The following is a 12,568-nucleotide window of genomic DNA, read 5'->3' as shown; positions in this document are numbered from 1 at the left end:
GTATTTTGGCAGACGGCCAAAGATTTGGGCAGCTGATACTCAGATTTGATGGTTCAAACTCTGTGATTTCCCTCTAATTTTCCAGCTGCTCTGGCAGTCTCTGGGTCTCCCAATAAGGCTTTGGCTTTCTACTGCCTGAGCTCTATTCAGTTTAGGAATGCACTGTTAAAAAAAAAAAAAGAAAAAGAAAAAATATCAAACTTAACAGTTCTCAGCTAGTATAGGTTCTTTCAAGGTTTGATTCCTCTCTTGCCTCCACCTGTTTCTTTTTGTTTGTTTCATTGATTGGTTTTTATTTTTTTGTTTTGCTGGGTCCATTGGGTCTCCCCTGCAGTTTAACAATTGTGATGGTTAATTTTATGTGTCAACTTGACTAGGCTAGGCAATGCCCAAACATCATTTCTGGGTGTGTCTGTGAGGGTGTTTCTGGAAGACATTAGCATTTAAGTTGGCGAACTGATAAGGCAGACAGCCCTCCCCAGTATGGGTGGGTATCATCCAATCCACTGTGTGTCCAAATAGAAACAAGGGTGGAGTGGAGGAAGGGAGAATTTGCTCTCTCTCTCTGCTTGAGCTGAAATATCCATCTTCTCCTGCCCTCAGACATTAACAGTCCAGGTTCTCAGGTTCATGGACTCAGTTTGGGACTTACACCACCAGCCCTCTAATTCGCAGGCCTTTGGACTCGGACTGAATTACACCACCAGCTTTCTTGGTTCTCTAACTTGCAGACTGCAGATCGTGGGAATTCTCGGCCTCTACAATCACATGAGCGAATTCCTATAATAAATCTCCTTATATATATCTATATAATCCACTGGTTCTGTTTCTCTGCAGAATCCTGACTAATGCAACAGTCAACCAGGGATTTGGGCAGAGTTTTTACTCTGCCCAATGTCTAGTTTTCAACCTGGGCCTCACCCTTCCTGTAGTTCTCTCTTGCTTCCAGGATTTCCCTCGTAAATTTCCAGCTGCTCTTCTATCCCTGATCTGTTCTCTGTCACCTATTACCTGTAAGGCTGCAGTTTTCCACTGTCATTTCATTTCACTTATAGCCACCATGGGGATTAGAGCACACCTTTTGGCAAAAAATCCCACAAACCTTCAAGTCTTGCTCCTTCCAATTACAATTGTTTTAGGAGTCAACTCTCCCCCAACTCTTGTATCTGTTTTTTGGATGCTTTTAGTAGTTTGTTATGTTTTTGTCCAGATTTTCTAATTGTTATCTGTGGGAGGGTTTCAGCAGCCACTTCAATCTACCTTCTTTACTGGAAACTTCCTCTCATCCAACTGAAAATAATTTACAATTAAATATACTTTTAAGATTTTTTAATAACAACTTATACCTTTCAAAGCATAGTGCTATAGATGAGACATTTGTAAGTAAAAAAGTTGAAAATAATGAATAATAACATCTCAATGGTAAAGTGTTGATTGTCCTTAGAAATTTGTTAAGTCAAGCAGACTATGTGCCACATGTAGTGAAAATCAAAGGGAGAAAAGGCTTGGGACTTTTTTTTTTTTTTTTTTTTTTTTTCAATTTTAAGGAAAAGGAAACATAAAATGAAAGAAAAATAGCTCAGGTCCCAAATTAAAGAAGCTAGAAAATGGAATTCTCATCCTAGAAAATGAGTCTTTTCCCTGCCTAGGCATCACCACAATTCAGTCTGTTCTATATTTAGTAACTGGAAGACATGGGAAAACAGAGCTCTTCTTTGTTTTTGTTTTGTTTTGATAGTTATTTGGTTTTGATGGTTATTTTCAAGGGGAGGAAAAAGAAAGACTGTGGCTTGAATAACTGCACTGTAGATTACTGTATTGAATTCCAACTGTTGTATGGAACAATTACTATTTTATATGTCTTTTATAAATATTTACAGGTGGTCTACTATATGCAAGGCATGACTGGAACAGAGAAATGGGATGGGGAGAAGTGAATAAACATCAGTAAGATCAGTTTTGCCCCCAAAATTTTATAGTGTATTACATAGGCATGTTAAAAAAAAAAAAGAGGAGGAACACGGGAGGAGGAATGGAGGTGAGAAGTACTGCTTACAGACTGAGCACCCGATTCAGTAAACCTCACAATTCCAAGTTACAGTCAGTGTTACTTTTTAAAAAGTGTCTTTGACACAGTGTCAGACAGGTAGTAGACTTGTGGACAGGTTATCCCTATGTGAGGGGTGTAAATGTTTAACTATTACCTTGTTTTGTACACCTGAAACTAAAAAAAAAAAAAAAAAAGAATAAAGGGCCGGCCCAGTGGCTCAGGTGGTTAGAGAGCCATGCTCCTAACACCAAGGTCATCTGTTGGATTCCCACATGGGCCATTGAGCTGCGCCCTCTACAGCTAAGATTCTCCCTGGAGGTGTGCTGCTGTGGGCTACCGTGTGCCACCGAGAGCGGCTGGCAGCCAGCGAGAGCTGCCGTGAGCTGCTGTGAGAGGCTGACCGACAACTGGCAACCGACTGCCTCAGTCGGGGGAGCGCAAGGCTCATAATCCCAGCATGGGCCACGGGGCAGCGCCCTACACAACTCCACTGAGAAACAATGGCTTGAACTAGAGTGGGGGCGGGGGGAGGGGGGAAAGCGGAAGAAAGGGGAAAATAAAGGAATAAAAATAAATAAAAAAGTGTGTGTGTGTGTTTACAAAGTATTACTAGTATACTGTAGAAAAACTATCTAATTTATTTTGGAAATAATTAGAAAGTGAAAGAAACATCCCTATAAACCTCCAGAGATCACTGTTAAAAACTCTTGGGGAAAAAGTATGTGTATGTGGGTCCACCAACCTTTGAGCATATATTTCCGTCTTCCTTTTTAACCAAATGGATCATCTTATTCATGTTTTACAACTTACAACTTACATTGATTAAGTGGACATCTTTCCATGTTAGTAATGTTTATGAACTAAACCTGCAGAATCGATCTCCCCCATGGTGTGCAGCCATGATGTCTCTACTCAGGTGCTTTTTAAAAAAAAATTCTTGTTTTTATTTTTAAACCTGACTTCCTAGGGGTGGCCCCTGTGTCCACACAGTTTAGTGATCGGCCAATGATTGGTTAAAGATTGTGCTCACACACCTTGAGCCAGACAGGCTTCCACCCTCTGCCCACAGATCTGTGTGGGGGCTGTAGAACAAAGCTCCGGTCTGCCCCCACTTTTCCTTGCTGGGCCCTCTTTCATCTCTTCTACACACGTATTCAATTTCCCAGCCAAGCAGCGATATTCAGATAGCTTGGGTGGTCTCCAGTCTTACCTACAGGTGCGCACAGGCTTCTAGTCAGTCAGGAATGTGTGGAGAGCTATTCCAGCCTTTCTACGTCTGTGTCATTTCCAGGATCGCTGATCAGTTTTTGGCTAGGCCATCAGTCCGTTGCTTGACCCAACTGGGACAACTAGTTAGGCTATCAGAACTGCTTTGTTCAGTTGCCACTGAAAGCATTCCTTTTACTGACAAAGCCAACAGGCACAGGCTTTCCACCAGCTGCTCCAAACCAAGTGGGCTTTCTCTGGCACCCAGGTCGCTGGTTTTCATGGTCTGCGCCACCCTGAGAGAACTACTGCACTCGTGGGGGGTGGGGAGGAATAGTCCCAGGCAAGCACATCAAAAACTTCCACTGTTCTTATCTGAAGTTCAGCAGCTTCTTACAGATAAAAACTTCTCAATTTATTGTTTGCATTTGTTCTATTTCCAGAGCCCTGAAATGGTTGTTTCTGACAACTTTGTTCAGTTTATTGTTGTTTTTTGAGGAGAGATTTGCTGACTTCCTCACTGCACCTACCAAAGTCCTGCCTCTGTCCTCAACTACTTTTAAATTGTCTTTCATTTTCAAGTGTACCAGTCACATGACATAAAATTACACTGCAAGTCAAGTGTGAGATCATTAAAATGAGCACTCTTCATGTCCGGTTGTCTTCCTACGTGACTATACCACGTACTTCTAGGTCTAGAGAAAGCAAAATAGAACTTCTTAAAAGATGGTTTTAAAAGAACTCTACCGGAAACCAAATGACTATTTCTTTCAAGTTTTACCTAGGTGTCAGGAGCAGGTTTCACCTTGATTCTTTCACAAAAGAAAGTTTCTTGGCTATTTTTTGTTTTCCTTTCCTGTCAGTCATGCATTCTCTCTATTGGCTGGCATCTGAAGTCACCTATAAGCCACTGAAAGCTGGTTACCTGATTTCTAGTGAAAGCAGACAGCGCCGATAGCCTTCTGTTTATCTGCACAAAAACAAACCCAGCATTTATTCTCCCTTGTTCTAATGAACCTTGTTCTCTTCCTCAACACGATACAGTTCCTTTTTGTAATAGAAATGGCTCCTATTGCTGTACCTTATCCTACTAAGACTGCAAAATATCACATGGCTCGCTCTCGTCATTTAACAAACAGGTATTACTGTTACTATTTGTTAGTCTTCCCATTCTTTGATAAGAACCCAATTCAAGAAAAAGCTAAATATAGTCAGTTATCAGCGAGAGACAAACAGGAATCAAAGTTCAAGAATTTCTGACTTAGTTCTATGATTCTAAACCTCCCAAAATCAAAAGCATTGTCCAATATTGTTGCTATGTTGATACTGCAAGCTTGTGACAAAGCATTTCTCTTATAGAACTCATCCTAAATTGATTGCACATCACAATTAATTAATTTTGAAACTTCTTAAAATGCTTTTTCCCCCTATGAGAGGCTTCAACAGCAAATGGCTTCAAAACTGAATATGACACATTAAATCAGGGCAAACATCATGGCAGGTTAAACTTCCACTCATTTCCTCCCTTGGGTTGGCAGTACAACCTGACAGGCATACACGAAAGACCAAAACTGCACTGACAAGGACGCCGTCACAACGCGGTCTAGGTGAGCGCACACGGCGAGGGGCGACAACGACGGCCGGAAAATGACCCAGCACAACTGTGCGCTGCTCTCTGTGCACTGGCTGCTCCGCAACGCTCTCCCAGCACACGCTGGCCTCACAAGTGTGAGTAAGGAATGTCAGCTGAGGAGGGTGGACATGCCACAGATAACGCCTCTTCCAGACAGCAAGAAGTTTTAAATAATCCACAGGACGACTCTGGAAGCCAGCAGTCCATTACAAGTAGCATTCACTGATAAGGGGGGATTGATTACAAGACGGTAATTCAATTGCAAGGCTCTTGACAACACCTTCATCTAACACTGCTCGGGAGGGAAATCACTCTTTTTGTTTGACATTTTCATTAGCAGAACCAACCACCTGACTGCAGTTTGAAAAGCTGCATCAGGAAAAAGAGCCTCTTTACCATCTTTACTAGACAAATAGACCTGATTTATCTGTAAATACAGAATTTTTAGTCAAGCCATACAGCTGGAATCAATGCAGGCTAAACTTCAGTTTGTGATTCATTCTCTTTTCGCAGTGATGGCATGCCAGACACAAAGGCCACTCCTGGATTTGGGGTTTTCCAATAAAGGGAGCTAACATGAAAGGGGACGGAATGTGAAAACCCTGGGCACGACTCAGGGCTGTTCTGCTAGGATAAGCAGTGTAAGATGGCAGCTTGCTTGAACCCTCCCCCATCTTTTTTTCAGGAGTTCCATTTGATTTGGTTTAAACTAACAGCTCTGAATTCTAGAAAGATCAGGTTTACTGACAGAAATTATTTCCTTCCTCTTTTTTTCCCTAAAAGATGCTGATTGTTAAAAAGATTAACACATTCTTCCTGGATTATAGAAAAAGAACACACACACACACACACACACACACACACACACACACACACGTTTTCGTCTGTTCAGTGTTAATAACACTGAGGGATGAGAAAACACTTCCCAAATCCATTAAGAGAATTTAAAGATATAAATGATACCTTTTTTATAGATACTGCATTAAATATATATTACTAATATATTATTAATACATAATATTAAGTAATATTGCATTAAATGTATCAACAGTTTAAGATAAATTTTAAGACTTTATAACATGGAATATTGCTGCATAACAGAAAACAAAATGTATAATGTACAAAAATATTGAATGTAATAAATTTATTCTTTGCAGGATTGCTTGTAATAGCAGGAAATTAGAAACAAGCTTCTTTCCTAAAGTAAAATCCACGAAGAACTTCTCCAAACATTCTTAACCAAAACCCTCTCATACTTCAAGAAAACAACCCTCCTTTCTGTGGTCTATAGCTGTGGATCAGAAACTTCAGATCACTTACGAGGTGGTTAAACATGCAGAATCCCAGACCTTATCCCAGACCTACTAGATCATAATCTGCAATTTGTTTATACATATTGAAGTTTGAGAAGCACTGACATACAATGCAGGTTGCAATTAAGCTTTTTACTACATAGAAGAGTTTGATTTTGAACGAAAACCATGTTACAAGAGTCATCAATACATGGAGTGATGGTTTTGTGAAATTGAAGAAGGCTTTCATCTGTGGTTTGGCACTACACCTGCTTGAGTAACTGTTGTCAGTATTTGGGGGCGTGGCTACTCCTATCTCAAGTGAATCATAAACACCCAAGGTAAATGGTGCCATGGTGTTCTCAGGTTGTAAGTAAGCATTAGTGTCACAACAGGATCTAAGAAATTAATCCTAAATGTCAGAGCTTCTAAATCTCTTTTTCAGTGCTTCTCAAACTTTGGCGTGCCTAAGAATCACCTGGGGAACTTGTTTAAAAATGCTGACAGCAAGGTCTTACCCCTCGAGTCCTGCTTAGTAGGTTCATCAGTAGTGATTCGAACAATTCTAAGAAACCTGATATCAGGGCTGGAATTAGGAGGCACCCAGGGCACACAATTTAAGGAAGCTCTCACTCTCAGGTTGGCGTGAGTACCTGGATGGCACCTGAACAAACCTCAGAGTAAGTGCCTTCTTAAATATTGCATCCAGGGCATCTTGCTGCACTCAGCCAAGCCCAACTCACGCACTCCTTGGTGCTGCATGCCACAGGTGGTCCACGGACCAGCAGCTCCAGCATGGTCTGGGGCCCTGTTAGAAATGCAGACCCTTCGCCCAACCCCAGACCTACTGAATCTGAAGCTGCACTTAGCAAGATGCTCAGGTTACTCCTATGCACACTGAAGTCTGAGAAACAATGAACAGAAGGGATGCCCAAATAAAATCTTGCAACTGATACTAAAATCCTAAGCTCTTTCAAACATCACGTTGCGTCTCTAATACAGGAAAGAGTGAGCAGTGGCTCTCCACTGATGTCCAAAAGACAGCCCTACACTGGCCAACATTTTTGTCACTTTTAATCCATGGCCTGGATAACAACATAAAGGAGATGCTTATGAACCTGCAGGTGGCACAAAGCCAGAGGCTGCTAATGCAAGAAGGAACAGAGTCAAACCACCCTGACAGGCTCAACGACAGGCAGAGCATTTGATTGGTAAGTATACAAAAAAATTTTACATTTAGACTAAAAATTTCAATAACAAAGGTATAAGATGTGTGATGATTTGCTTGGCAACAAAACGTATGAAAAAACCTGGGAATAGATCCAAAAGTATGTCATGAATTTAATATAATAGCATTTCAGATCAGAGGGAGAAAATAATTTAATAAATGGTGTTGGAGTAACTGGGTGCTAGCTGGAAAAATAAACAAATTTGAACCCCTACCTCACATCTTATAACAAAATAAATTCTGGAAGGATCAAAGATTTAAACATAAAAACAAATTCATTAAAGCATTTAAGTAAATATGGGGAAAATATTTTTTAAATAATTTCAAAGTGGTTTAGGCATTTCTAAGAACGAAAACAACCCAAAAGCATATAAAATCCAGAGGCTGTTTTTAAAAATTAACAAATTTCACTACATTAAGAAAAAATCTGCATGGTAAACACCATGTAAACAAAGCCTGAAGACAAATAACAAAATGGGGAGAAATTTTACAACTTACGAGGTGTGATCAAGCAATATGGTGAATGTCTAAATTTAAAAAAATTGTATTACAGTAAAAGACACATTGCCATTAATCCCCCTTGCTTCAAACACACTTATCCCATCGTTCTTGCCACTCTCTAAAGCAGTTCTAGAAGAAGTCCTCTTTCATGAGTGTCTTTAGTTGGGCGGTCATGGCTGCCTCGATGTCCTGAATCATTTTGACTTTAGGGAAAGAGCCAGAAGTCACACAGTGCCAGATCCAATGAATAAGGTGGATGAAGACACATAGTAATGTTTTTGACAGAAATTGCCATATACCACAAGCGATGTGTGACACGGAGCGTTGTCATGACAGAGGATGGTTTACCACACACTTTAAAACACACCTTCTCGGGCCAGCCTGGTGGCTCAGGCGGTTAGAGCTCCATGCTCCTAACTCCGAAGGCTGCCGGTTTGATTCCCACATGGGCCAGTGGGCTCTCAACCACAAGGTTGCTGGTTCAACTCCTCGAGTCCCGCAAGGGATGGTGGGCTCTGCCCCCTGCAACTAAGATTGAACATAGCACCTTGAGCTGAGCTGCCACTGAGCTCCCAGATGGCTCAGTTGGTTGGAGTGTGTCCTCTCAACCATAAGGTTGCTGGTTTGACTCCCGCAAGGGATGGTGGGCTGTGCCCCCTGCAACTAGCAACGGCAACTGGACCTGGAGCTGAGCTGCGCCCTCCACAACTAAGATTGAAAGGACAACAACTTGACTTGGAAAAAAGACCTGGAAGTACACACTGTTCCCCAATAAAGTCCTGTTCCCCTTCCCCAATAAAATCTTAAAAAAAAACCACACCCACACCTTCTTACAACCATAGCTCATACCTGACTGCACCCAACAAGTTAAAACTTGTCACATGCTGTTACTAAGATTTGATGCGCCGCTTCCTGTATTGAAGATCCTGCCTTTCCGTTGGATGGCACTCAGCAACAGCATTCACCGTATTTGCTGATCACAACGGAAAGGCTCCGTGTCACACATCGTTTCTGGTATGGCAATTTCTGTCAAATAAAAACATTACGGTGTGTCCTCAGCTACCTTATTCACTGGATCTGGCACCGTGCGACTTCTGGCTTTTCCCCAAAGTCAAAATGACCATGAAAGGAAAACGTTTTGAATCAATTCTGGACATCAAGGCAGCAATTAAAGACATTCATGAAAGAGGACTTCTAGGACTACTTCAGAAAGTGGCAAGAACGATGGGATAAGTGTGTTCGAAGCGAGGGGGAGTATTTTGAGGGGAATGAATGGCAATGTGTCTTTTACTATAATAAATTTTTATTTAAACATTCACCGCATTTTTTTTTATCATACCTCATATATCAATGATATAGGCCTATTTTCTTTAATGTTTAGAAAATTCCCAAAATCATTAAGAAAAAAGACCAACAAGCTAAGAGAAAGCTAGCCTAGACAGGCTAAGGAGGCTGAGAGCTGTGCAACAGCTGAAGGGCACTCTTGTGTTAGAGAGAAAAAACTGAGTCATTTGTTGCTATAAATGGTTGAATCAGGATTGATGGTAGAAATTCCCAATGAGTTAAACATCAGCTGAACATACAGACGAACTTTCTAAGAATTAGGAGAGTCCATGAATGGATTCAAATCAAAGTTAAACAGCCAACTTCTAAGGAAGTTTTCAGAAGGGAGGACCACATTAGATGGGAAACTAAGCTACAGTCACTGGGGTTCCGTCAAATTCTAAAATGATGCCATTCTAGCCCAAAGAGTACATCAGGTCTGGACAAGTTAAGAGCATGAACTCCAATAATGATGGGCATTATCACTACCACCACTCCAAAGACTGGAAACCATGGTATGGTGTTCACACTCTTTTTATTATAAATGCAGTGTTCTCTGGGGAGGAGTGGGGGGTGGTTTGAATGCTTTGTTGAATCATGACTCCTGTACTGGGGAGATTTTGAGTCTATCTGTAGTGGTAGGGTGGGGCAGTCCTGCTTCAGTCACAGTCCGCCCCCACCCCCAGCTCCTTCCTCCATTACTAAAGGCAAAAGCAGAGTCTGGAAAGAGTGAATTGGGTTGGGGGGTTAAGACGAGGTCTTAGGTAATAGTATGGTTCTTCCTTGTAGAAAACCCAGAACCCACGGGAGATACTTAGATATCAACATCTTTCACTACAATCTGATTATGAGCTAAAAACCACAAACAAATATTACAAGGTACAACTTACAAATGGGCTCAATTCCAGAAGCTAGTTTGCAAGTCAGTTGGGTAGAATTTGAAACAGCACTAAAAACACAGAGAGCAAAAAAGAAGGAAAGCCTGCCTATCAGCCCACAATGTATCAGACACTGAGCAGCAGCAGTTTTCCAAGCAGAAAATACCACTGGAATACTAGTAAGTTACAAAGTAAAGTAAAATTGAAGAACTGCTTGATTTACCTTGAATCCTAATGCTTAAGGCAAAGCAAATTTAGTTGGAAAAAGCTGAGATGGTTAACAGAAAGATTCTGAGGGGCAACTCCTTACATGTCTCTAAAGCTCTAGAAGTCGGCAACAGTGAGTCTATTCTGGCAACTAATTTCATTTCAAAATCTAGTGCTTCCTTTTGCTTAATAAGGACATGCCACTAAATAGTATTAGCCATGACTGGGGAAAGTTTTTAGTTCAAAAGTATATAACGAAAAGAATGAGTGAGGAGAAGGTGTAAGGCACTTTTGAGGTAAGAGAGCAATAAATAAGAAATAAGCCCAAAGAGGAGACAAGGATTATCTCAAGCATAAATACCTAAAAGACAAGAGAGAATAAAAGTGTGTAAAGGTTGGGGTGGGGAGAGAGTCCCCCATAAAGGTGGGGGAAAAGAGGATGACAGTGACCAAGTTTCCATACAGGCCATCAGGGGGCACCACCTGCCCAGGACAACTCGACTGCTGCGAGGGGCTAAGGAGACGCATCTGACTGGACTTCCATGTTTATAGGACATTCCCAAGTTAGGAATATTATACTCAACTATAAACCATTAGAAATGCTTTCGCAGTCAGGTTAACGGAGGAAAAAAGAACATTAAAAACAAAAGCAGTTCTCTGCCATCCGTTTGTGTATTTGCTTATCCAAAGCAGGAAGGGCAATGATAAATAGTGTCATTTGGTATCCAGAGGTAAGGAAGCCAGGGAAAGCTGAAGAAATTTCTTCAGGGACTCCTTGCTGCTCTAAGCTCAGTGGAAAGTCAGGACGGTCAATGGCAGCACACAGTGTGGCGTACGCGCCTCAGCCCCAGGCTGGAGCAATTTCTCTAATATACCGCACGAGTAAGTAATATGTTATAGATATGATCAAGATAACGTTTCATATCGCTGAGAAATGAGAATAAACATGGAGTGTATATTACAGGCATCTGAAAAAGAAGGAAGTTAAACGTCTTGCTCAGTATCACACTTAACCAGGACATGCATTACTCGTACAACTCTTACTGGTCCAATTTTTTTCCATTAGACATTTTTGTAAATAATTAGAATCATGATGACAAAAAGGAAGAAAGCATTGTTTTAAGGTGCATTTAACAAAAAGGTCTGTCAAATACCTGAGCCTGGACAATACACATAAGCACATCTGTTTCTTCAGAAACTTTGAGCGGCCCTCAGATCTCAAACCTGCTGGCAGGGGAAATCTTTCTAAGACATCTCTTGACCTATATTCTGTTACAAACCATGAGCATTGCCGGCTGTTCCGATGATGTGTACTGGGGTTGGCGACATCCTTAGCCCTGAATGTCAGTCAACAGGGAGGCAGGCTCCACTTGTGAAGTCAGAGAGACAGAGAGAAAGAAGGCTGAGGGCAGGGCAGACAGGAGAGAAGACAGACTGAGAGGAGAAAAATGGAGAGCCCATGAAATGACCAGAAAGGGCAAAAACTGTTTTAGTAGTTTAGGCTGCAGAGAGTGCCACTCACACTGTCGTGATAGCCCCAGTTCCTAGTTGTTTGCCCCTGTTCCCGTAGTGGGTAAGAATGGTTATTCAGCTGTGCAATTTAATAGTGCCTTAACTTTATGTAATATAACCAAACATGTGAGAAGTACTGTTTTTACATAAGACACTTGGCGTTTAGGAGCTGGCCCAAAGGAAGTAATGAGCTTTCAGAATTAGGGAGGCAGCTCTGAGTTGGAGGGTTCTGAGACGCAAACAGGGTACACAACTGCTGGGTAGCTGCTAGGCGTTTTCATAAATTATCTCATTTATTCCCTATAAAACACCATAAAGTATGTATTGTTATCTCCATCTATAAATGACAAAACACACCTAGGGAAGATTAAGTCAAGGTCTCAAAATCAGTAAGTGGCTGAACCAGAATCAAATCTGAAAAGACATCTGCCTTCCTCTCTCCTCCAGCGGGAGCACATGGCCACCATGATTCTCCGCACGGCAAGGGACACTGCCTCTGAGCCCGCTCATTCATTCAGAATGTTTACCAACGGCACCGCGCAAACACCAACCCAAGCGTGAATGAGACCGAGCTGGTGCCCTACTCCTGACGCAATGAATCAATACAATAAACAAACAACCTAACCTCAGAGAGTATAATGACTACCAAAAAAGAAGACACAGAGAGGAGAGTGGGGCAAGGGTCCTACTTCTAACTGCGTGGTTAGCGAAGGCTGCACTGAGGCGGCAACATAATGC

The 12,568-nt window shown here is 41.6% G+C and overlaps 1 protein-coding gene and 1 long non-coding RNA gene across 4 annotated transcripts in view; both read right to left on the bottom strand.

Annotated features, from left to right (window-relative positions):
• PACS1 (phosphofurin acidic cluster sorting protein 1) overlaps window positions 1-12,568 on the bottom strand; it is a 115,163-nt gene that overhangs the window by 54,382 nt on the left and 48,213 nt on the right. The gene's annotated exons all lie outside the window — the stretch shown is intronic.
• LOC109450412 (uncharacterized) lies at window positions 2,666-5,580 on the bottom strand. The gene is made up of 3 exons (XR_002137845.3): window positions 4,801-5,580; window positions 4,038-4,226; window positions 2,666-3,951 (listed from the first exon to the last, which is right to left on the bottom strand). It is a non-coding gene; the product is annotated as an uncharacterized LOC109450412 (long non-coding RNA).

Source organism: Rhinolophus sinicus, chromosome 14 (assembly GCF_057876585.1).
Source record: "Rhinolophus sinicus isolate RSI-liver-muscle chromosome 14, RSI-T2T, whole genome shotgun sequence".
In the NCBI taxonomy this organism is placed as follows: domain Eukaryota; kingdom Metazoa; phylum Chordata; class Mammalia; order Chiroptera; family Rhinolophidae; genus Rhinolophus; species Rhinolophus sinicus.
Note: the sequence above shows the minus strand (reverse complement) of the source record. Positions and strands in the feature narration are given on the sequence as shown.